General features: G+C 41.9%; 1 protein-coding gene across 2 annotated transcripts in view; it reads left to right on the top strand.

Annotated features, from left to right (window-relative positions):
- znf609a (zinc finger protein 609a) overlaps positions 1–24817 on the top strand; it is a 178010-nt gene that overhangs the window by 97248 nt on the left and 55945 nt on the right. The window contains exon 1 of one of the 2 annotated variants that reach the window (XM_046356456.1): positions 19049–19869. The exons of the other annotated variant lie outside the window; for it this stretch is intronic. The gene's annotated coding sequence lies outside the window, so the exon portion shown is untranslated. Of the gene's footprint in view, positions 1–19048; positions 19870–24817 lie in introns of those variants that run through there. 2 annotated transcript variants of the gene reach the window in all.

Genomic DNA, 24817 nt, shown 5'->3' with positions numbered 1-24817 from the left:
ATTGTTAGTTAGATTACTTGTTGGTTATCACTGCATTGTCGGAACTAGAAGCACAAGCATTTCGCTACACTCGCATTAACATCTGCTAACCATGTGTATGTGACAAATAAAATTTGATTTGATTTGATTTGGAAAGTCGTAGCTTTAGAAAGATGCCCGAGTTGATGAGTTGGAATTCTGAGTTGGATGACCGATTGAAAAATAAATTTAAAAAATTAAGAAAATTCCCCATTCCGAGCTCCTTTTTTTCTTTTTTTTTTGCATTCCCAGTTGTTTTGAAAGCACTGAAGTCTGAGATTTCCGAGTTCCCTGTTGTTTTAAACGCGGCATTAGAGTTGGGATTTTGGTTCATTGTTTAGCTAGCTAGCTACACGTCTAAACAAAATAATCCACTATGCAAGTAACCATTTACTTCACTGTACCGTTTACACCTTCTGTATCCTGTGCATGTGAAAAATAAACTTTGATTTTATTTAATATAGTGTGTTTATCAGAGATGGTAATGAGAAGAACAACATGACCTGCACCAAAATCAAATTAGGAGATAGGCTAGGGACTAGATAAAGTTCATTTGTACTACTACTTTTTGCTACTACTTTTAATCTTAATCTTTGGTTGTTTGCTACACTGAATCCTTAGAGATGGGTGGGGCTAATGATTAAGAGGGTGTGAAAGATGCTGAATGGGTGTAGACAAAGAAGAGCTCTCCAGTACGTGTACCAACACATTCACAGGCCATTTTCTCAAAAGTGGCGTTAGAAGTTTATCAACTTTCAAAGCAGAATTACTTTCCCATTGTTCCTCAACTGCAGTGCATGATATACAATTTTCTAGCTCTGAGTCTTTACTTTTATCCAATGTAAACAACACCATTTCAGATTTTGCTTCATAGGACCGAAACCAGGTGGTGGGTCACATATTATCCAGAGCCACTGGTTGCATTGGGTTCACTGTACTTATGCCAAAACTCATGCTATCTTCTCCCTGTAAAAGACTCGCAGTCTCCCAGACAAAACTAACACGTCCATCCCCCTATCTCCATATGAGTTTGTTGGGCTGTGGAACTCTAGCGTAGCACATGAAAAATCCTGCCACCCTGTTGTCAGCTATCTGCAGACAGTTCACTGAGGAAGGATGCAACTATCAAGGCTTTAACCCTAACCCTAACCCACATTTAGGTGCTGACCAAATGCAATATAGATTTGTATAAACTCAATTTAATTGTATTGTTAGATTACAAAACAATTTTTACATGCATATTTGTCACATCAGCTTTGACTAACTTCTGTGGTGGCTTAAACACAAAGACGACACTTGATGATTCAAAAGGTCTAAAGTAAATACAATTCTCATGTCCAGGGTGAATACATTGTTTATGTTTATCAGGCATCACACAGGTTTGGTAACTAAAATATATATCCCAGACAAGATTGAAGACTGCGACAAGTAAAAACAAGTGAATAAAAGTCTGTGCTTGTGTCCGTAGCTGTTGGTATGAATTTGAGTGGTTACATACATGTTGACAGAAAGGCTATGAGATCGAGAGGGAGACTGTTGCTGTATTCCCAGGTAAGGCCTTTGCTTCTGGTACCAATGAAGGCCACAGACTTCAGTCCGGCAGCTTGAAGATGTGTCACCATCCAGGCCCATGTTACAGCATGCAGTGGCCTGATAGGGAGATGACAATAAATGCATTATGTACCTTTCATCACCGAAGTCGTGTTAGCATTTATTGCAAATGTCGCTGAACAATTCAACCCTTTTGTTAGTGTCATTGATTTATGGAAATTCACATACAATATTCAGTTAATAAGCATTGACTAATACCTCTAGGGCAGGGATAGGCAACCCTGGTCCTGGAGTGCCGCAGGCACTTCATGTGTTTGATTTAACCGACCTGGAAAACTGGTTGTTTTGAATTTAGGCAATCACTCAACGGATCAATTAGTTCAGGCGGTCAGGGCTGTATTCAGTACATATACAAATGTAAAAGAATGTTCAATTGAATGGAAACGGTGCTGTACTGAACGACTCGTTGAAAAATGGGGAGGGGTTGGGTTGTGTGTTCAAAATACACCGCTGCCCTTTAAATACTAAACTCATTGCTTCAAGCCACACCCCGGCACACCCACCGATTGGAGCAAAAGTATCTGTCGGTTCAAGAATGTTTTGAGAAAACGTGGCTGAACTGAACGAACGCCTGTTGTTGTGCCGAGTTTAAACTAAATCTTGCAGTACCTGCGGGCACTCCAGGAACAGGGTTGCCTCTTCCCCTGCTCGAGGGGTAAAATGACTGCTGTGCAAGGTATTGTGTAACAGCTTTCTTCCAGGGCCTATATTCACAAAGCGTCTCCCTCTAGGGATAGTGGTCTAGGATAACCTCCCCCTTGTCAATGTGTAGGCAATACGTATCCTAAAATCAGTACTACTCGTGACATTCTTTGTGATTATGGTCCCTGGCCTGTCAGCAATGCCACTCCACCTGAAATGCAACAACAAAAACATGAACAAGAATTAGCTCAGTCAGTAATTTAGTCATTTTAAATGTGCACAAGCCCCCTAATCAGTCAAATTATATGAAAACAACAGTAAAATTAGGAGGGGCATTTATTTCTCTTGCCAACTTTCAGTCATTAAAGCATAAACAAACAGGCAGGGGAACAAAGTAGTTTGACAAAAACTGTTAAAATAGTCCGTCCGTATATAGCTAGCAATTATATAGCTAGTTTTTTCTAGAAACCTAGCTAGAGTCCACTTAGCTTGCTATCTACGGTGGACTCAGTTGGTGGGGGTAAGCTAACGTTAGCTAGCTAAGGTGAACTGTTGGTGGGGGTAAGCTAACGTTAGCTAGTTTTCCCCCATCCATTTCATAGCTGCTTAATGGAACTTTATCAATAAGATGAATAGCTAGCAGCTAGCTGATCCAAGTTTCGATGCATACCTCCACACGGAAAGCAGGTAATCTGTTTTGTAAAGCTAAGCGCACACGTTTTTTGCGGTTCACCTTTAAAATAAAGGCCCCGCATTGAAATGGGCACATTGTGAAATCATGCCTTATTTGCGCTAGATACTGCTTAACAAGTTATATAAATTCAACAAAAGACCAAGTTAATTTGACACCAAAAAATGGCAAATCAGTTGATGTCGCACTGTGGATGTATTAGACTTCATAATTGCATTGGGGGCATACTTATATTTCGCTGTACAGATTTACCTATGGATTGTGGAGCAATGAAATGGGGTATCTGCCTATTCAGTGATACCCACAGAACACAATTATGAAGAGTGTACCTACATATTACCATTGTAGCTTATATTGCAGGACTTTGACTGTGGGAAGTCACCTCCCCAGGCAGACTTGTGTGTATTGGACATTCATACTGCAATGTACAGCCTTACCTATTGTAAAAAATGGCTAGCTGGAGCTGTCTGAGCGGTCGGTTGGGAATGCCCTCACCCACTAGTAATTCATGTGATGCAATTGGTTCTGACTCGCTACAGGCTGTCCGGCAAGAACAGTACAGATGCTTCTTAGTCCAGGACTTTTGTTATCACCATCACAACCACACACTATAGTATTCACACTCACACAGACATCTCCAGTTTGCATAGGATGAACTTGTGGTTCTGAAAGGTAAGAACAAATCTACAATGTTGTAAGCTATCCAATAGGAATATCTACACAGGAAAGAATGGCATAGCATCTATACAGGGATATTCAAATTACAGCATACACATTTAGAGCACTATATATATAAACAAATCATGGAGAGAGACAGAACTAATTAAGACAGGCAAGATTTATGGCCCTCTCTCAGAACTGGTGGATATCTGATCTGTGTCTAGTGCCAGAGTCATAAATTGTACTGCGGGGGCAGGTGGGAGCGCTGAGGACCATCTATGAAACATCTAGAATCTCTCGCCATGGCTTAACAGTAGCGTGAACTATGAAAATCACATCAAATTGTATTTGTCACATGCGCCGAACAGGTGTAGTAGACCTTACAGTGAAATGCTTACTTACAAGCCCTTAACCAACAATGCAGTTTTAAGTAAATATCTAAAAAAGTAAGAGATAAAAGTAACAAATAATTAAAGAGTAGCAGTAAAATATACAGGGGGTACCTGTACAGAGTCAATGTGGGGGCACCAGTTAGTTGAGGTAATATGTACATGTAGGTAGAGTTATTAAAGTGACTATGCATAGATAATAACAAAGAGTAGCAGTAGCATAGAAGGGGTGGGCAATGCAAATAGTCTGGGTAGCCATTTGATTAGATGTTCAGGAGTCTTATGGCTCGGGGGTAGAAGCTGTTTAGAAGCCTGTTTGACCTAGACTTGGTGCTCCGGTACCGCTTGCTGTAAGGTAGCAGAGAGAACAGTCTTATGACGAGGGTGCCTGGAGTCTTTGACAATTGTTAGGGCTTTCTTCTGACACCGCCTGGTATAGAGGTCCTGGGTGGCAGGAAGCTTGTTGTTGGTGATGTACCGGGCCATACACACTACCCTCTGTAGTGCCTTGCGGTCGGAGGCCGAGCAGTTGCCATACCAGGCAGTGATGCAACCCGTCAGGATGCTCTCGATGGTGCAGCTATAAACCTTTTGAGGATGTGAGGACCCTTGTCAAATCTTTTCAGTGTCCCGAGGGGGAATAGGTTTTGTCATGCCCTCTTTACGAATGTCTTGGTGTGCTTGGACTATGTTAGTTCGTTGGTGATATGGACGCCAAGGATCTTGAAGCTTCCAACCTGCTCCACTGCAGCCCCGTCGATGAGAATGGGGGCGTGCTCGGTCCTCTTTTTTTCCTGGAGTTCACAATCATCTCCTTTGTCTTGATCACGTTGAGGGAGAGTTTGTTGTCCTTGCACCACACGGTCAGATGTCTGACCTCCCTATAGGCTGTCTCATCGTTGTCGGTGATCATGGCCTATCACTGTTGTGTCATCGGCAAACTTAATGATCGTGTTGTAGTCTTGCCTGGTAGTCCTGAGAGAACAGGGAGTACAGAAGAGGACTGGGCCCCCGTGTTGCGGATCAGCGTGGCAGATGTGTTGTTACCTACTCTTACCAACTGGGGGCGGCCTGTCGGGAAGTACAAGATCCAGTTGCAGACAGAGGTGTTTAGTCCCAGGGTCCTTAGCTTAGTGATGAGCTTTGAGGGCTTTATGGTATTGAACGCTGAGCTGTAGTCAATGAATAGCATTCTCACATAGGTGTTCCTTTTGTCCAGGTGTGAAAGGGCAGTATGGAGTGCAATAGAGATTGCATCATCATGGATCTGTATGCAAATTTAAGTGGGTCAAAGGTTTCTGGGATAATGGTGTTGATGAGCCATGACCAGCCTTTCAAAGCATCTCATGGCTACAGATGTGAGTGCTATGGGTCAGTAGTCATTTGGGCAGGTTATCTTAGTGTTCTTGAGCACAGGGACTATGGTGGTCTGCTTGAAACATGTTGGAATTACAGATTCAGACCGGGAGAGGTTGAAAATGTCAGTGAAGACACTTGCCAGTTGTTCAGTGAATGCTCAGAGTACATATCCTGGTAATCCGTCTGGCCCTGCAGCCTTGTGAATGCTGACCTGTTTAAAGGTCTCACTCACATCGGCTGCGGAGTGCATGATCACACAGTTGTCCGGAACAGCTGATGCTCTCATGCATGTTTCAGTGTTACTTGCCTCGAAGCGAGCATAGAAATGATTTAGCTCGTCTGGTAGGCTTGTGTTACTGGGCAGCTCTCGGTTGTGCTTCCTTTTGTAGTCTGTAATAGTTTGCAAGCCCCGCCACATCCGACAAGCGTTGGAGCCGGTGTCGTACAATTCGATCTTAGTCTTGTTTGATGTTTTGTCTGAGGGCATAGCGGGATTTCTCATAAGCTTCCAGGTTAGAGTCCTGCTCCTTGATAGTGGCAGCTCTTACCTTTAGCTCAGTGCGAATGTTGCCTGTAATCCATAGCTTTTTGTTGGGGTATGTATGTACAGTCATTGTGGGGACGACATCATCATTGATGAAGACAGTGACTGATGTGGTGTACTCCTCAATGCCATCAGAAGATTTCTGGAACATATTCCAGTCTGTGCTAACAAATCAGTCCTGTAGTTCAGCATTTGCTTCATCTGACCACTTTTTTATAGACCGAGTCACTGGTTCTTTCTTCTTTCATTTTGGTTAGTAAGCAGGGAATCAGGAGAATAGAATTATGGTCACATATGTCAAATGGTGGGCGAGGGAGAGCTTTGTACTCGTCTCTGTGTGTGGAGTAAGATGGTCTCAACTTTTTTCCCCCTCTGCTTGCACATTTTAACATGCTGATGGAAATCAGTTAAATTGATAAATTGATAAGTTTCCCTGCATTAATGACCCCGGCCACTAGGAGCGCCACCTCTGTATGAGTGTTTTCCTGTTTGCTTATGGCGGTTTACAGCTCATCAAGTGTGGTCTTAGTTCCAGCATCAGTCTGTGTGGTGTGTAGACGGCGATAAAAAAATACAGATGACAACTCTCTTGGTACTCTGTGGTGGTCTACAGCTTATCATGATATACTCTACCTCAGGTGAGCAAAATCTAGAGACTTTGTTAGATATCGTGCAACAGCTGTTTACAAATGTACATAGGCCGCCACCCCGTGTCTTACTAGAGGCTGCTGTTCTGTTCTGCGGATAGTGTATAACCCGCCAGCTGCATGTTATTAATGTCATCACTCAGCCACGACTCCGTGAAACACATGTTACAGTTATTAATGTCCCATTGGTAGGATATACGTGCTTTTATTTCGTCCCATTTATTTTCCAGCGATTAAAGGTTGGCTAATAGTACGGATGGCAAAGGCAGATTAGCCAATCGTCGTCTGATCCTCACAAGGCACCCCAATCTCCTTTCGCAAAATCTCAGTTTCTTTCTCCTGTGAATGACGGGGATGACGACCTGTTCAGCTGTATGGTGTATATCCTTCCTGTCCGACTCATTAAATTAAAATGATTTGTCTAATTCGAGGTGAGTTAATCGCTGTTCTGATGTCCTGAAGATCCTTTCAGTCATAGGAGACAGTAGCAACAACATTATGTACAAAATGTACCAACAAACAATGCGGAAAAACTAACATAATAGCACAGTTTGTTAAGAGCCAATAAAACAGCAGTCATCCTCTCCGGTGCCATTATCATTTTTCATATATCATCATAATAAATGCAGCGGTAAAGTGCGCGTACAGGCTATAGGAATGAACCATCTCTAAACAATAACACCTAATGCAATACAGGCACTTATAAACGTGTCTGAAATATACATAAGCTGCAGCAGTACTATACAGCTACAGATGTGAGGCTGTCACGGCCTACCCAGATTAAATTCTCTTCATTTGTCCTGTTCCTCTAAGAAAGTGAAATAAAGCCCTAGACACCACTAACTTTCCCTTTCCTCCCCCCACTACACCAACCAAACCTCAACCCCGTCCAAGCCTCTCTAACCCTTTCACACAATCTCTCCCTATCTACGTCCTACAGTTCACAAAAAATCTACTCATGCTCCACTGTTTCCTCCACTAAACATTAATCACACAGACAACTTGCATCTTTATCTGCTGACAAAGATAGCCACTCTGACCTGCAGTGGGAGGGGGTCAGAGTCCAAATGTGATTTCAGGCACTCTGATTGGTGGAAACCAGGAAGCTGTGTTAGCTTTCTCCCCTTTTCAGTTGTCTAAGGGGACTGTGGGGAAAGTCACATGTACAGGCATTTTTTACATTATTATTTTGTTATACACCTATGGATCTTGGGTCCATTTAAATGGGGTATCAGCCTGCTCACTGACACTCACAGAACACAGCCGTGAAGAGTTTACACAAATATTAGCATCATAGCCCATATTGCAGGACCTTGACACCACTGTGAAATGAGCCACATTAGCTCACCAGTAAGCCTATGTGTATTGATCATTCATATTGCAATGTACAGCCTTACCAATGGATCTTGGGTCCATGAAATGGGGTATCAGCCTAACAAATTCTTATTTTCATTGACGGCCTTGGAACAGTGGGTTAACTGCCTTGTTCAGGGGCAGAACAACATTTTTAAGTCCCAACGCTCTAACCACTAGGCTACCAGCTGCCATGTAGAGAAAATAAATGAATATGTAGAGAAAATAAATAAATTTGTCAGTGTTTTTGTATTTTCCTGCTCATATATTTATTTATGTGTGGATTTATTCATCTATTTATAGGTGCATTTATTTATTCAGTCATTTAATTCAAATTATGGCAGGTTTGGTCCTCCATATGTCAAACTACTATCCTGCATAGTAGAGAAGTTGACCTATTCTATTGGTCAACTTGTCGAGGAAGAAGTAGCCTAGCCCATTAAGGCTACATAAAAAAATATGTATTCAAATGTCAAGGTTTCAAACAATTAAGTAGACTTTTCCAAAATTGTAGCCTACAGCCACCAGCTCATTGCAAATTGATGTGTGAAGCGCTGATGAAGCCTATCTTCCGTTGCAGTTTTAGATGCTACAGCAGTAGCTTCTTTTGAGCTGTCTGACACATTTTTTGCTCAGACTGTTTCTGCATGCTGTATGCATGTGATAAGTAAGATGCATAACGAATATACTGTAGCCGACTGATTTAAATCAACTAAATAATGCAAATTAACCTATAGACCGATAAGCAGTACCAGTCAAATGTATTTCCATCAATGAATAGGCAAAAAAGCGTCTTCTCCAAGACAATTTGCCGTTACCAATTTTATATATAGACTTTTCAATTTCTCTATAGGCCAAAATCCATCTGACCGGCAAACGGAAAACCTGGCTGAAAGGTTCTTCCCAGTGTCTGGTGGACAATTTCCACAATATTCATTACAATATGTCGTTGAGGTTTAGGGTTCAGTGAAAGATTTGTCTCAAATACAATGCTTTTAGTTTTTGAAATATTTAGGACTTTAGGACTAACTTATTCCTTGCCACCCATTCTCAAACTAAATGCAGCTCTTTAAGTGTTACAGTGATTTCACTCGCTGTGGTAGCTGACATGTTTAGTGTTGAGTCATCCGCAAACATTGACACACTGGGTTTACTCAAGGCAAGAGGCATGAAAATATTTTAAGAAGTAAGGGGCCTAGACGGCTACCCTGGGGAAGTCCTGATTCTACCTGGATTATGTTGGAGAGGGAAAGAACACTTTATTTGTTCTGTTAGACGGGTAACTCTTTATCCACAATATAGCAGGGGGTGTAAAGCCGTAACACACGTTTTTTTCATCAGCAGACTATGATCGATAATGTCAAGTCACACTGAAGTCATTTGTATAAGTGCTGTGCTTGTTGAATGTCCTTCCCTATAAGCATGCTGAAAGTCTGTCAATTAGTTTACAGTAAAATATCATTGTGTCTGGTCAAATGCAATTTTTGGTTGATTTTTTATTGATTTTTTATTTTAAACAGGCTGATTGGTTGGCTATTTGAGCCAGTAAAGGGGGATTTACTATTCTAGGGTAGTGGAATTACTTTTTCTTCCATCCAGGCCTGAGGGCACTCACTTTCTATTAGGTTTAGATTGAAGATGTGGCAATATCATCCTCTATTATCCGCAGTAATTTTCCATCCAAGTTGTCAAGACCCCGGTGGCTTGTTGATAGAGAACACATTTTTTTCACATCCTCCCACACTCACTTTACGGAATTCAAAATTACAATGCTTGTCTGGATACTTGGATGTGTTGTTTCAGCGTTTGTTGCTTGCATGTCATGCCTAAATTTGCTAATCTTGCCAATGAAAAAATCAGTGTCTTTTGTGATCAATGGGCCATCTGATTCAATTAATGATAGCGCTGAGTTTACCTTTTTGTAAAAAAATAAAAAAAATGTCAAAGGTGCTCCAAAGCTTTTTACTGTCATTCTTTATATAATTTATTTTTGTTTCATAGTATAGTTTATTTTTGTTTTTATTCCGTTTAGTCACATGGTTTTTCAATGTGCAGTACGTTTGCCAATCGGTTGTGCAGCCAGACTTATTTGCCATTCCTTTCGTCTCATCCCTTTCAACCATACATTTTTTAAATTCATCATCAATCCACGGGGATTTAACCGTTTTTACAGTCATTTTCATATTGGGTGCATGCTTATAAGTAACTGGAATAAGCAATTTCATAAATGTGTCAAGTGCAGCGTCTGGTTGCTCCTCATTACACACCACAGACCAACAAATATTATTTCCATCAACAACATAGGAATCACTACAAAACTTATTGTATGACCTCTCATCCACAATATGAGGCCCAGTCTTTGGAACTTTGTTTTTCCTAGATATGGCTACTGTTTTGTGATCAATACATTCGATGGATTTGGATGCCGCTTTAAAGCAAAACTCAGTGTCAACGTCAACATTGAATAGGTGACTCCGGGATACTGGCCTTCAAACCATAGTTCCTCTGTTTAGTGTCTGTTCTTTTGCCCATTTTTTATTTTTATTGGCCAGTCTGAGATATTACATTTTCTTTGCAACTCTGCCTAGAAGGCCAGCATCCCGGAGTCGCCTCTTCACTGTTGACGTTGAGACTGGTGTTTTGCGGATACTATTTAATGAAGCTGCCAGTTGACGACAGATGAGGCGTCTGTTTCTCAAACTAGACACTAATGTACTTGTCCTCTTACTTAGTTGTGCACCGGGGCCTCCCACTCCTCTTTCTATTCTGTTTAAAGCTAGTTTGCACTGTTCTTTGAAGGGAGTAGTACCCAGCGTTGTATGAGATCTTCAGTTTCTTGGCAATTTCTCGCATGGAATAGCCTTCATTTCAAAGAACAAGAATAGACTGACGAGTGTCAGAAGAAGATTCTTTATTTCTGGCCATTTTGAGCCTGCAATTGAACCCACAAATGCTGATGCTCCAGATACTCAACTAGTCTAAAGAAGGCCAGTTTAATTGCTTCTTTAATCAGCACAACACTTTTCAGCTGTGCTAACATAGTTGCAAAAGGTTTTCTAATGATCAATTAGCCTTTTAAAATGATAAACTTGGATTCGCTAACACAACGTGACATTAGAACAAAGGAGTGACGGTTGCTGATAATGGGCCTCTGCACGCCTTTGTAGATATTCCATGAAAAAATCTGCCGTTTCCAGCTACAGTAGTCTTTTACAACATTAACAATGTCTACACTGTATTTCTGATCAATTTGATGTTATTTTAATGGACAGAAAATGTGCTTTTCTTTCAAAAACAAGGACATTTCTAAGTGATCCCAAACTTTTTAACATTAGTGTACATTTGCTGAAGCATTATGACAACTCAGCGACACAATGCAGGAACCCAGATTATTTGGGTGGATCCCATCCTCCTTATAAAACAAGCTATTGTCAGTAAATGTTACAATGACCATGTAGCGATAGAGGGCTAAGAGTTTGCTGACGTTCAATGCTACGATTTAGGGAGTGCACAGGGCCAGATATTATGGGGAGTTTGTAGGTGTCGAGTAGAGCCTCAATAAGTTCTTTAAAATCCATCTCCAGCTGTTCTGAGCAGCTCTTCATAAAGTCATTGAATCCCACATTAACAATGAAAAATGCAGGTTTAAAACGTTTGGGAGGAGCTTATTCCTATACTCGTGCTCCTGGATATCACAAGGTTTGTGCTCCAGGGACTGAGCCATTTCTCTCCATTGTACTGCCCAATACAATGGATGGAGCAGGGGATGGAGAAATACGCCCATTCCTACCCCTCACACAATTTGTGGAAACTTTCAAGGGGCCATGAGAAGCAGTATAGCATACACCCACATTTCACCATTGGCCTCATGGTAAAATCCCTGAGTGGTTTCCTTTTTCTCCGGCATCTGAGTTAGGAAGGAGGCCTGTAACTTTGCAGACTGGCTGTATTGATACACCATCCAAAGTGTAATTAATAACTTCACCATACTCAAAAAGGATATTCAGTGTCTGCTTTAAAAAAATTACCCATCTACCAATCGGTGCCCTTCTTTGAGAGGCATTGGAAAACCTCCCTGGTCTTTGTGGTTGAATCTGTTTGAAATTCACTGCTCGACTGAGGGAATTTGTGTGTGGGGTACAGAGATGTTAAACACTATTATTTGACATAGTGAGTCCTTGCAATTTTTTTTCTCCTGAACTTATTTAGGCTTTCCATCAAAAATGGCTTAAATACAATTATTTCAATTTTTTTGAAAAACACAATTCCACTTTGACATTACGGTGTATTATTGTGTGTAGGCCAGTGATTCAAAAATCTCAATTTAATCAATTTTAAATTCAGGGTGTAATGCAACAAAATATGGAAAAAAGGAAAAGGGTGTGAATACTTTCTGAAGGTACTGTAAGTTTTGCTACAGTTCAATTGTTGGGCATATTTTGAGTTCAATATCATTAAATTTGAAAATGTTTGTCAATTCTTTACAGACCGCAATGTATGCATTATGACTCCATTATACAATCATACAATCGATTTGACTTTGCTAAAAACAATCTATCAACAAAATGGTAATCCTTTACAGTTGAAGTCGGAAGTTTACATAGCCAAATACATTTAAACTCAGTTTTTTCACAATTACTGACATTTAATCCTCGTACAAATTCCCTGTCAGTTAGGATCACCGCTTTATTTTAAGAATGTGAATTGTCAGAATAATAGTAGAGTGATTTTATTTCAGCTTTTATTTCTTTCATCACATTCCCAGTGGGTCAGAAGTTTACATACACTCAGTTTGTATTTGGTAGCATTGCCTTTAAATTGTTTAACTTGGGTCAAATGTTTTGGGTAGCCTTCCACAAGCTTCCCACAATAAATTGAGAGAATTTTGGCCCATTCCTCCTGACATTCAGAGCTGATGTAGGTTTGTAGGCCTCCTTGCCCGCACACGCTTTTCAGTTCTGGCCAGAAATTCTCCATAGGACTGAGGTCAGGGCTTTGTGATGGCCACTCCAATACCTTGACTTTGTTGTCCTTAAGCCATTTTGACACAACTTTGTAAGTATCATTGTCCATTTGGAAAACCAGTTGCCCAAGCTTTAACTTCAATAAAGCACCCCCTCACATGCATGATGCTGCCACCCCTGTGCAGCAAAGCACCCCCACAACATGATGGATGGTGTTCTTGTTCTTCGGCTTGCAAGCTTCCCCCTTTTTCCTCCAAACATAACGATAGTAATTATGGCCAAACAGTTCTATTTTTGTTTCATCAGACCAGAGGACATTTCTCCAAAAAGTACGATCTTTGTCCCCATGCAGTTGCAAACCATATTCTGGCTTTTTTATGGCGGTTTAGGAGCAGGGGCTTCTTCCTTGCTGAGCGGCCTTTCAGGTTATGTCGATATAGGACTCGTTTTACTGTGGATATAGATACTTTTGTACCTGTTTCCTCCAGCATCTTCACAAGGTCCTTTGCTGCTGTTCTAGGATTGCACTTTTCGCACCAAAGTATGTTCATATCTAGGAGACAGAACGTGTCTCCTTCCTGAGCGGTATGGTGGCTGCGTGGTCCCATGGTGTTTATACTTGCCTACTATTTATTGTACAGAATGAATGTGGTACCTTCAGGCGTTTGGAAATTGCTCCCAAGGATGAACCAGACTTGTGGTCTACAATTTTTTCTTTAGATATTCCCATGATGTCAAGCAAAGAAGCACTGAGTTTGAAGGTAGGCCTTGAAATACATCCACAGGGACACCTCTAATTGGCTCAAATGATGTCAGAAGCTTCTAAAGCCATAATATGATTTTCTGGAATTTTCCATGCTGTTTAAAGGCTCAGTCAAATTAGTGTATGTAAACTTCTGACCCACTGGAATTGTGATACAGTGAATTGTAAGTGAAATAATCTGTCTGTAAACAATTGTTGGAAAAATGACTTGTGTCATGCACAAAGTAGATGTCTTAACCGACTTGCCAAAACTATAGTTTGTTAACAAGAAATTTGTGGAGTGGTTAAAAAACAAGTTTTAATGACACCAACCTAAGTGTATGTAAACTTCTGACTTCAACTGTATTTGAATGGTACATTTCTATTGATAAACTGTGTAAATCAAGATGTAGCCTAGGTCTATTCTATTCAAATTCCAGGTGAATCCGTTTTATTCAATAGGTGTGTGTGTCGGTGTTTGTGTTTGCGCGTGCATACATTGAGTTGTTTTTTTTGTTGCCGATTTCATTAGGCTACAGATGACAAACAATACCTTCCATTTAGAACGCATTTTATTGGCAACTGCTAGGGGAACATATTTCAATTTACTGATCAACAACGTTTGCATAGAAGAAGCAATTTCTTATTTTATAAAAATTTGCGCCGTCTCTTTAAGAAATTAATGATGTCATCCATGACACAGAATGTGCCTATGGGAATCTAGTGGAAACCAGATGGGAGGCGAGGGAGACTAAGTTCATTTGTTTTTGGCAAGGGAGACAGAGTGAATTAATAATGTTTTTGGTGAAAATCAGCTTTGGTATTCGTATATTTTGCGTTATGGTTAGCATATTATCACAAACAAAGTACTCGGGTAGTGAATTCAGCTGTACGGTAGCAAGGAAAGTTAGCCTAAAATTAAAGCTTGAAGCTACTGGTTTCATCTTGTATTGTAAAAGTGTTCTACCCTGTGTGAACATTGTTTTGCTAACAGTAATAAACAGTTTCCACATGCCGATTTGCAGCATCTTAATCTCACTCCTCATTCCTATCTTTCTGCTGAGCTCCTAATGTCTTATCTTAGGTTGTGTTGAGTATGAGAAATTAGGGCCTTGCATTTTGGTAATTTAGCAGATGTTTTTATCCAGAGAAACTCACAGTAGTGAGTTTTTTGTACTGGTCCCCCGTGGGAAACGAATCCACAACCCTGCCGTTGCAAGCGCCCTGCTCTACCAACTGAGCCGCACGGGATCACGGCACTGCTTCTATTGATATCTCTGGAGTGATAAGGCATCTTATTCAGGTAGTTCACTGTCAGTGTTCTTGACCAGGTCAAAAATGTAAATATACACCAGATGGCAACACAATATTTACCTTTTTAGATGCCATCTTGGGAAATGTGTCAAGAGGAGTGCACCGAGGGTAAGCTTCCATGAGGGCAGTGAATCATCTAGTCATTTTGCAGCATTACGGCTGTCCGCTGCTTTCGCCAGAGTGGAATTCTTCTCCCAGCCCAGAGTTTACTCTGGTGGATAGCTCACATAGCTGAACGCCTGGGATTGTCTGAGCAGAGAGAGATGTGTTTTGTTAGGTTGGAGGGGTCAGCTGGCGAAGTGTCGGTCGGCCGTGTTTTTGTCCAGGCTCTAGCTCCTGGGTTGCTGCCGCTGGGCCCTTTTGAAGCACCCCTGCCCCGCAGGACTCCAGTAAAAACACTCCACACTAATTGTTTTCCACATGTCTGCCCCTCTGTCCCCCCCCCCTCTGCCTCCACTCTACAGTGAACCAAAATCAAGGGAACAAAGCAAGGGGAAAGCTTAGCTCAGTCTACCTATCTATTGCGTGTGTTTCTAAGAAAAAGGCAGCCTCGATTCTGCCATAAGCCTGTTGTGTCGGCAGTTAAGACTGGAGACTTCACTGCGTTGATTTAGTTGTTTTTCTTTTTAGGTGCTGGTAGTTGCCAGCCATTGTTCTTGTCTGGAGAGTCTGAAGAGTGTTGTTGAAAGTGTGTTCTGTTTACTCGCTGATGTTGTCTATGTAGTGTTCGTATGTCTCTGTGCCATTGTTCTGAATTAATTTGCTACTTATCTATTCACCGGACTCCCTATTGAGAGCACCGCTGTCTGTTTCCTTGAAAACGCAGTGGCTCTCGCGGTTGATTCTGAGGAATGAGCTGGTTCTGAACATTGCCCAAATCTTGGCTATTGCCCAGTTGTATGGTCAGGTGCAGCAAAAACAATGACCTAAAAAAAAAGCTGCAGCTGGACCATAATAGAGCAGCATTTCTGAACCTCAAATGTACACAGAGGGCCAATGTCATTTAAAATGCATGTCAGTCTCTCCTGGTTCAAATTGGAGGAGAGATTGACTGTGTCACCACTGGTCTTTGTAAGAAGTATTGACGTGCTGAAAGTACCAAATTATCTATTCAGCCAGTTAAAGCACAGCCCAAAAACCCATATATACCCCAAAAGACATGCAATCATTGTGTATTGAGAAGGAGCCTTAAGTAAGCATTTCACTGTTAGTCTACACCTGTTGTCTATTAAGCATGTGATTAATACCATTTTATTTCATTTGACGAACTCTAAACACACCCATTATATTTTGTTATTTTTAATTTATTATTATTATTATTTAATTTTTAAGTTGTCGTCTTGCTCTTTGGCTGTGGTGTTCTTAGTTTGGATTTGTGTCGCTGTTCCTGTCCATTGCTGTTCTGTATTTTGTCCTTTTCTGTGTTTTGTGTGGACCCCAGGAAGAGTTCATAAATAATTTTGATGGCCACGAATTAAAGAGCTACTATTTTTATTTCTCACCATTCGCCATTCAAGTGCATAGGCAACTGGGCAGGCTTCAGTACATAACACGCCACTTTGCAATGAGCTGGAGGCAGTAAGCAATTTTAAAGCATATACTGAATTGTTTCAACCCTTTACATTTTACTACATATGAGGCATGTCTTACCATGCTTCAAGTGAGCCCTGCCAAAATCCAACCAGACATGCAGGCAACTATGAATACTTCCATATTTTTCTCATGTTCTATTGGTTTTCAAATCACCTTTTTTTCTGTCCAGTAGCCAAAGGCACAATCCTAGTCTATTAGTAACCCATGCTAATTGTTGCATCTTTAGATCTTCCCTCTCTATTTCATTGAAACCGCTCGCATGTGCAGTGTGCTTTTGACAACGGTGTTTTCCCAATAATTGCACTATGTAACAAATGTTTGCGTAGCCTACTGCCTTGTGCGTTCATTGCTGCACTTACCATTTGTAGAAATAATAGATTATCAACATTTTAAGCTAAATGTGTTGACATGGTGCATCAGGCTTGTTGCTTTTTAAGTTTTTCGGGTGTAGCGTAGGCCTGCCGGTTGTATGAATTTAGGATCTATCTTCCCACAACTGTCCCAGAGTCTGTTTTGGAATAGGGAATTTCTTTCTCGCACAGAACGACAAGCTGACCAATAGAATAGGAAACTCTTCTACTATGGGGGTATAGTAGATTGACATAGGCTAGTGATTTTGCAGTTTATTAATCATCTTGTTGGCTGAGGAAAAGTGAATGTGGACAGTTATTTAAACAAGTTCAAATTGCACATTTTGAGTTTCGTAAGAAAGACACACCGTTCTATCCTTGACGTCCTAATCAGGTTACGCACCCAAGGCATATGGGTCCGGTCAATTTCTTAAATGTAGGCCTATGTTTACTGCAGGCTGGACGCAATACACAGCTGTGTGGGGTGGGTATTGTGTTTCAGTCTTACCACTGCCCTCGTGCTCGCCGAACACATTGGCTGGGGTGGCGAGAGCTTGTTCTCTCTCTTTCCACATTTCCCTCGGTTTCAGAAGGCCACTTTTTTTTAGACGACTGGGCTTGTTTGTTTGTTCTAGACAGCCCCCCACACACACACACACACACACACACACACACACACACACACACACACACACACACACACACACACACACACACACACACACACACACACACACACACACACACACACACACACACAATGCCTTCTGCCTCCTGACAGATGGAGCGTAGAGTACCATGAATCAAGATGGCATACTGCAAAGCGTTTCGAAATCATTCCTTCTTTAAAAGCCTCCTTGTTTTCCGTCTGTACTGTGTGGAAGGTAGTAAAAGGCATATTGATATTGGAATTAAATAGAAGTATGGGGAGGAGGTACGCCATTTTCTGTTTACAGATCTATGTACAGTCACTCAAAGCAGGCCTATGTAGGGCGTACACATTATAGACGCGAGAGCATGTTGTCCGGAGGTCAGCGTAGTGTGCAGGCTTATGGGTCACAGTGGCGAGAGCTGCTAAGTTTATAGTCCTGTTGGACGGCGATACAGGAAAACCCTGTCAAGGGCTGTGGTTGTGCCTTGTGGAAATATTTCATATCGGGATCCATGCTGGCCACATAAACTCTGTTTTCCAACATCTGGTCGTCTCCTTGACCTTCAGTGTGCTGCTGGCTCTGGTTAGCCCCCCCATTTCCCAAACATTTGTTAAGCATCAAAGGAGCTATTGTGGTGCGCGACCCGGGGGGGGGGTGTTACGTCTAGTTGCTGCATTTACGCGGACATAACTCTTGTTTACTCTTTTGGTGTGGACTTTACATAGTGGTTTTCTCAGGGCTCTGTCTTCCGCTGCGGAGCACTTGTTTTTGACAGGAAGATTAGTTATGACCATGTATATGATTAAAGCCAATGACCTTGGAATTGGCTGTAGGATACGCCATGTGTCCTCCTGGGCTGTACCATGTGGACAAATAGGCTAGAACTGTACAGGACGCTGAAACGTGGTGATGTTGATATCGTACACGTCCATATTACCATAGCGATTAAATGTACAATAACAAATTGCCTAGCCCTATAGGTGTTTTTTTTTTTTTTTCAACAGATGAAAAAGTACTACACAAGTCCTTGGTCTGTTTCCTTCATCCAGTACAGGGCTTTGTACGGATTACCCTCCTTCGAGGGACTCCTGCAGCGTATTGCAACACTGGTTAAGACAGAGAAGCAATATAGGCAGCCAGCTAGCTGAGATGATTGCAGAATTCTATGGCCGCTCGCGTCCTTATTTGAGCTCGCCGCGGTGGCTTCACACATTTCCTCCTGGGGGGGCCGATCTCTGGTAAACAGCTGTGCTGTAAGATGTCATTTCTCACATAACACTTAATTATTTGAAGGAACACGTTCTTCCCAGAGGTCATCTCTTCCTCATCGCACAGAGCCATCGCCGGGGCTGTATAAACTCCTAGTATGTTATAATCCTGTCCTGCCATGCTGAAACAGGATTAGCTCTGTCTCTACTTAGCAGTGTGGGTGTGTGTGGGTTTGGGTTGGGAGAAGACCAGGCAGCCACTTCACACGAGCGACTCGCCTCTGAAAACGTTCTTCGTTTTTGTAATGGCCGACGTGGGTATAGGGGCTAATGTAGTCAGTCAAAGCATACGCTCACTTAATGTGACAACATTAATTCATTTAAATCGTGTTTTTCTCTGATCTACTTTGATTTGTTAACACAGCAGGGAAATTAATTGCATGCTGGGTATTTTACTATCCCCATCCCCATCATTTTTTATCAGGCTTTTTTTTCTTCAAAAAAAAATCTCAATCTTTGTTCACGAGCTTTAACTGTGAAATGACTACCTCATAATAATGTCTGTAATCGAAGCGATTGGGATGAATAAATGTTTAGTGTACACAAGCGCACCCCCTAAAGCCCTGTGGAAAGACTGTGAGTCAGTATGTGTAACAGGGAGGAATCTTGAGGGGGCACAGCAGAGCAGGCCTGTGGAAACGATCCCAGAGCTGGGAGAAACAAAGCACTTTCATGGCCGGCTGGCCCTTCCCTCTCTGTCTCTCAGCTTTGTAAGCAGCGTGTGTGTCTGGAATGGCTGTGCAGCAAGGCGTGGGGGAGGGGACGACCGAGCTAGGCAGAGAGATCGAGAGAAAGGGAGGGAGCGAAAGGGAGAGACTCACTCGCACTGCTAATTCAGCCCATTAAAGTCTTGTGCATTCAGAGCAGCCATATTCCATTGTCAGCCCCAACACATTTCCAGCGCGCCTCATTTCGCCTCTCGACGCGTGAGTAGCAAGAAAGTGGAGGAGGTGGGGGGAGGAGAGGAAAACAGGACTGAACAACCCTACATAGGAGAGGAAGGCCTGGATCTGGGACTGACTATCAGTGAGAGCTCGGGCTACTACAGTGGGCCTGCAATGGGCAGAGGGGGTCAGTATATAACCTGTGTGTGTGTGTGTGTGTGTGTGTGTGTGTGTGTGTGTGTGTGTGTGTGTGTGTGTGTGTGTGTGTGTGTGTGTGTGTGTGTGTGTGTGTGTGTGTGTGTGTGTGTGTGTGTGTGTGTGTGTGTGTGTGTGTGTGTGTGTGTGTGTGTGTGTGTGTGTCTGATTTGCCTGCCTGTGAGAGAGGCAGCCATGCTGTTGCAGCCTCTGCCTGAAGGAGAGAGCACTTGAGGGGGAAAGGAAGGAGGGGGGGCAGGCAGCTGAGGGAAAGGAGGAGGCGAGAGGGATGCCAGAGCTCTGTGTATAAATGGATGAGACGTTTGAAGCTGCCTGTGCTTTGCTCAAAGCTTTTTCAGCTGTAGGAAAGAAGAGACTTTAGAAGCAGCAGGAGAGGTGTAGATGGAAAGAGAAGGGGGGATAGAAAGAGCCCTCTGTTCCTTTATTCATCTCTCCCTTTCTGCCTCTGAAAAATAAGTACTGGTTTATCGAAAGAGGGAGAGATTGATATTGGAACAGGGAAATAGCATTGATAGTGCTAGAGACCCAGACAGACAGACAGACAGACAAGACAGACAGACACGGATAGAAAAACTGGAGCTTCAAACGTAACAAAGCCAGTCCAATCGACTCGCAGCGAGGTGAGGCAGTTCAAATGCTGACTGAACCCTCAGAGCATGTGCATTGTCAGATTAAAGCTATCACAGTAAGAAGATAAGGAAGTGTAGGGGGGGGGGGGGGTTTTACCCAAGAGGGGGTGGTCGAGTTCCCTCCTTTTTCCTGGTATCTGGCTGGGGTGGACCGGAGAAGGGAGCTTCATGGAGAGTTTCTGTGAAGGGTTTCTGTGACGCTTCCCCCTTGATCAGCTCTCCATTTGGGACAGCCCAAACATTTCCTCCCTGCTGTTGCTCTGACACAGGAAGGAGATGTTCCAGGTTGTGTGTGTGCATGTGGATCGTTTTCTCCCTCATGTTTACACGAGGGCTGAGGCAGTGATTTGTTTGCCACCTCCTCGGTGTCCCTTTGTTCCTGAATGTACAGGAGACTCATCTTGTCCGGCCCATAACGTTTTCAGCCCAGGAAATGTCAGGCAGTTAATTTGCTCTCACCACCTCAGTTTGTGAACACTGGAGGCCTGAGGGTATTTTAAAGGGTAGGTAGCATAAACGTAACCACATGTAACATATGGATTTGCATTAGTATATGGATCAAAAGTCCCAATGCAAATTATGCCTCACTTTAACATTTTTCTACATTGCGGTACGTAAAACAAATCAGAATTCTAAAGAATGCGGAAGATATGTCGGAAAAAAATGTTTTTTGCGTGGTGTGATATTATACGGAGGACCCGGCAAGCCAGTATATTCCCTATAATGTAAACCCCAACAGAAATAACTTCAAAAGTGTAACTTCAAATGAAACCAATTCGTTCAGTTAAAATGTCAGCCAACCTACAAGCAAATACATTATGAGTTTGGGACAAATCGGCTTGCAAGGATGCTAGCCAAGTAGCATGCTAACGTTAGCCCTACTAGCCTACTAATGTTAGCTTTTCCAGCCTGCTGTGGGCAATTCCACACTAACAGAATTACACTTTGACTCAGATTCTTTACTTTTAAAATGTATGCCAAACAAAAAACTATTTCAAAGTTTAACAAACCATACGCACAACGAAAACGTTTAACAATTTCTACTGAAAAATGTACTAAAACGAATATAGTGGGAAAACTGTGTCGATTCAAACTTTGGTAACGGAGTTACGGTAAAATCTCCCTCAGGTTTTTATGCGACCACATTTTCCAGTAAGTGAAGTGGATATTAATAACGGAATTACATCATGGATTCCTGATCTGTACAGAAATGCATAAATATGGATATTGATGTCATTCTCCCCATGTTTCACAAGTTTAGACACAGTAGAGTACAGTGCAGTACAAATACGTAATCTACTGTGCTCTACTCACTGTACAGTGCTGTACTATTACTGTACTCAGTACTGTATTGTACTATACTCTACTGTGCTTTACTCGCTGTACTGTGCTATCCAAACTTCGAAACATACAAGTGTTGTCACGTTGTCAGAATGTTGACTTTGATAGCACGTTTAGTTTCACGACACTCAACACCAAAACAATACCCGATACCAAAACAATACCCGATACCAAAACAATGCCCGATACCAAAACAATGCCCGATACCAAAACAATACCCGATACCAAAACAATACCCGATACCAAAACAACACCCGATACCAAAACAACACCCGATACCAAAACAATACCCGATACCAAAACAATACCCGATACCAAAACAATACCCGATACCAAAACAATACCCGATACCAAAACAATACCCGATACCAAAACAATACCCGATACCAAAACAATACCCGATACCAAAACAATACCCGATACCAAAACAACACCCGATACCAAAACAACACCCGATACCAAAACAACACCCGATACCAAAACAACACCCGATACCAAAACAACACCCGATACCAAAACAATACCCGATACCAAAACAATACCCGATACCAAAACAATACCCGATACCAAAACAACACCCGATACCAAAACAACACCCGATACCAAAACAACACCCGATACCAAAACAACACCCGATACCAAAACAACACCCGATACCAAAACAATACCCGATACCAAAACAATACCCGATACCAAAACAATACCCGATACCAAAACAATACCTGATACCAAAACAATACTACGGCAAAGAAAAGAAAGCTTAAAAGGAAAAAAAGAAAAGAAAGCTTATTAGCTAAAGTGTCAGAATAACCACTTGGCTACATTTTTAATTGAAGAATATGTTGCTAACTGGTAGAACAACTAAAATAACAAGTAATGAAATATCTATATAAAAAAAACAATAAAGCACCATGTTTTGCTCACATACACATATTTTGCAGATGTTATCGCAGGTGTAGCGATATGCGTATGTTCTTAGCTCTAACAGTACAGTAACACAAAACAATACACCCAAATCCCAAAAAGTAAAAGAAAGGAATTAAGAGATGTAGAACTATTAGAACGAGCAATGATGATGTGTGTGTATAGACATTATGGACAGTACATGAACAGATGTGTGGAGATGTAGTTATATAGGATGAGCCTTCACTAGAATAAAGTATGTAAACATTATTATTAAAGTGACCAATACATAGGACACCAGTCTCTTAAGGTGCAGGGTTGAGTACCGGGTGGTAGCCGGCAAGTAACAGTGACTAAAGTTCAGGGCAGGGCACTGGGCGGAGGCTGGCAAACGGTGAGTATTTAAGTCTGATGGCTTGGAGATAAGAATCTGTTTTTCAGTCTAAGAGAAGACTGTCTTAAATTGTCCTTATGCAAAACCACATCTGAGACTCGGACCATGCAAGATAATTGTACAATTACATCTAAACGGTGTTAAAATGTAATTTGATACATACAGTGTCAGGGTTAATTTGCTCATATATGACCATACTATTGGGTGAAATCACATTCCTTAGACCTACAGTGTGTTTCCAAAATGCATCATACGGGGATGATTTCTGTATTTTGAAAGTTAGATATCGTGAAAACTTGATTGCTGACAAGCAAAACGTTTAGGGACTATGTCAACAATGGACTAATGAAACAAATACCAAAATGTTGTTTTTGAGTGGAGTTTTCCTTTAAGGAATGTTGACCCATTCTCAAAACAAGTTCCACAGTCTCACACGGCTCTTTCTCTTTTTGGGGCGGATTTAACTTCAACTGACCTGGGATCAGACCTTAAAGATGGGGTATTGGCGAGGATCTGGTCCGAGCTTGAAAGGACGGACCTCTGACCCAAGAGCAGCCATTAAATGTTCCATGTTTTTTCACTCTCTGTTTTATCAACTGTGAGTGAAAAAGACATTAGGTGAAGAGAAACGCTCTGCTATTCATTGCGTTGGACGACTGCTTCGCCGACTACTTAGCTCGAAAACAGTCCGGCATCTTGACAGCTATGTGCTGTGGATCTAATTTTATGAGCCTCTCCTGAGCTCTATTGAGGTTTTGTCTAGAGAAATAGCTGGTATTACAGGGTGTCTGGTGAGAGCCAAGGAAGTGGCAGTTAGGCCGGAAACATCAAACTGATGGTTTACCTGCAGTCTTTCAAGACCTGCCTCTGCGCTAAGCTACAACAACAGTGGAATAAATATCTCACTCACTCAGGCTATTATTCAGTTAACGGTTAGCCTGACTGTCGACTCGAGACTGGAGGCAAGTGTACAAGATTGCCATATGATTCTGTGAGCTGAATAGCCTTTCTTTGAGTGATCGTTTTTGGTTGCCTAGTTGAGATGTGAATCCCCTTGCCAGGTCTACTGCCTCGCCTTTGTCCTATCCTATCCTCCTCTCCTCTCCTTTCACCCCCAACGCTACTGTTGTGTGTAAACAGTGGCCTGTGGCGTTAAGCAAGGTCAAGGCTTGTAGCAAACCACAGTGCTCTTTATTCAGTCATGTATCTATCTGATTCTATTATCCAATTTGGCTGTGTAGAAGGATAGTGTCATTGCCCCGATAATGGAGTAATACTCGTCAACCAGAGTAGAGCCAGCACAATGGTCTTAAAATAGCTCTTGGCTAGCAGTTGGTAGTATCTCTTCCTGATCCCTTCCTTTTAGCCCAAGCCTGCAGTGATGATTGCCGAGCAGCGACGATTATCACCATCCTTCTGCAGTGCCTTCAGAATGAATTCACTCCCCTTGACTTTTTCCACATTTTGTTGTCTCAAGGTGTGATTAAAAGGGATTTAATTGTCTGTTTTTTTTGTTGTGAATGATCTACATATATCATGTATTTTGATTAGATAAGTATTCAACGCCCTGAGTCAATACACGTTAAAATCCCTTTTGGCAGCGATTACACCTATTTGAGTCTTTCTGGGGTAAGTCTATAAGAGCTTTGCAA

The sequence above is a fragment of the Oncorhynchus gorbuscha genome, linkage group LG01 (genome assembly GCF_021184085.1).
Source record: "Oncorhynchus gorbuscha isolate QuinsamMale2020 ecotype Even-year linkage group LG01, OgorEven_v1.0, whole genome shotgun sequence".
Classification (NCBI taxonomy): domain Eukaryota; kingdom Metazoa; phylum Chordata; class Actinopteri; order Salmoniformes; family Salmonidae; genus Oncorhynchus; species Oncorhynchus gorbuscha.
The sequence above is the reverse complement of the archived record's forward strand: the minus strand, read 5'-3'. Positions and strand labels throughout refer to the sequence as shown.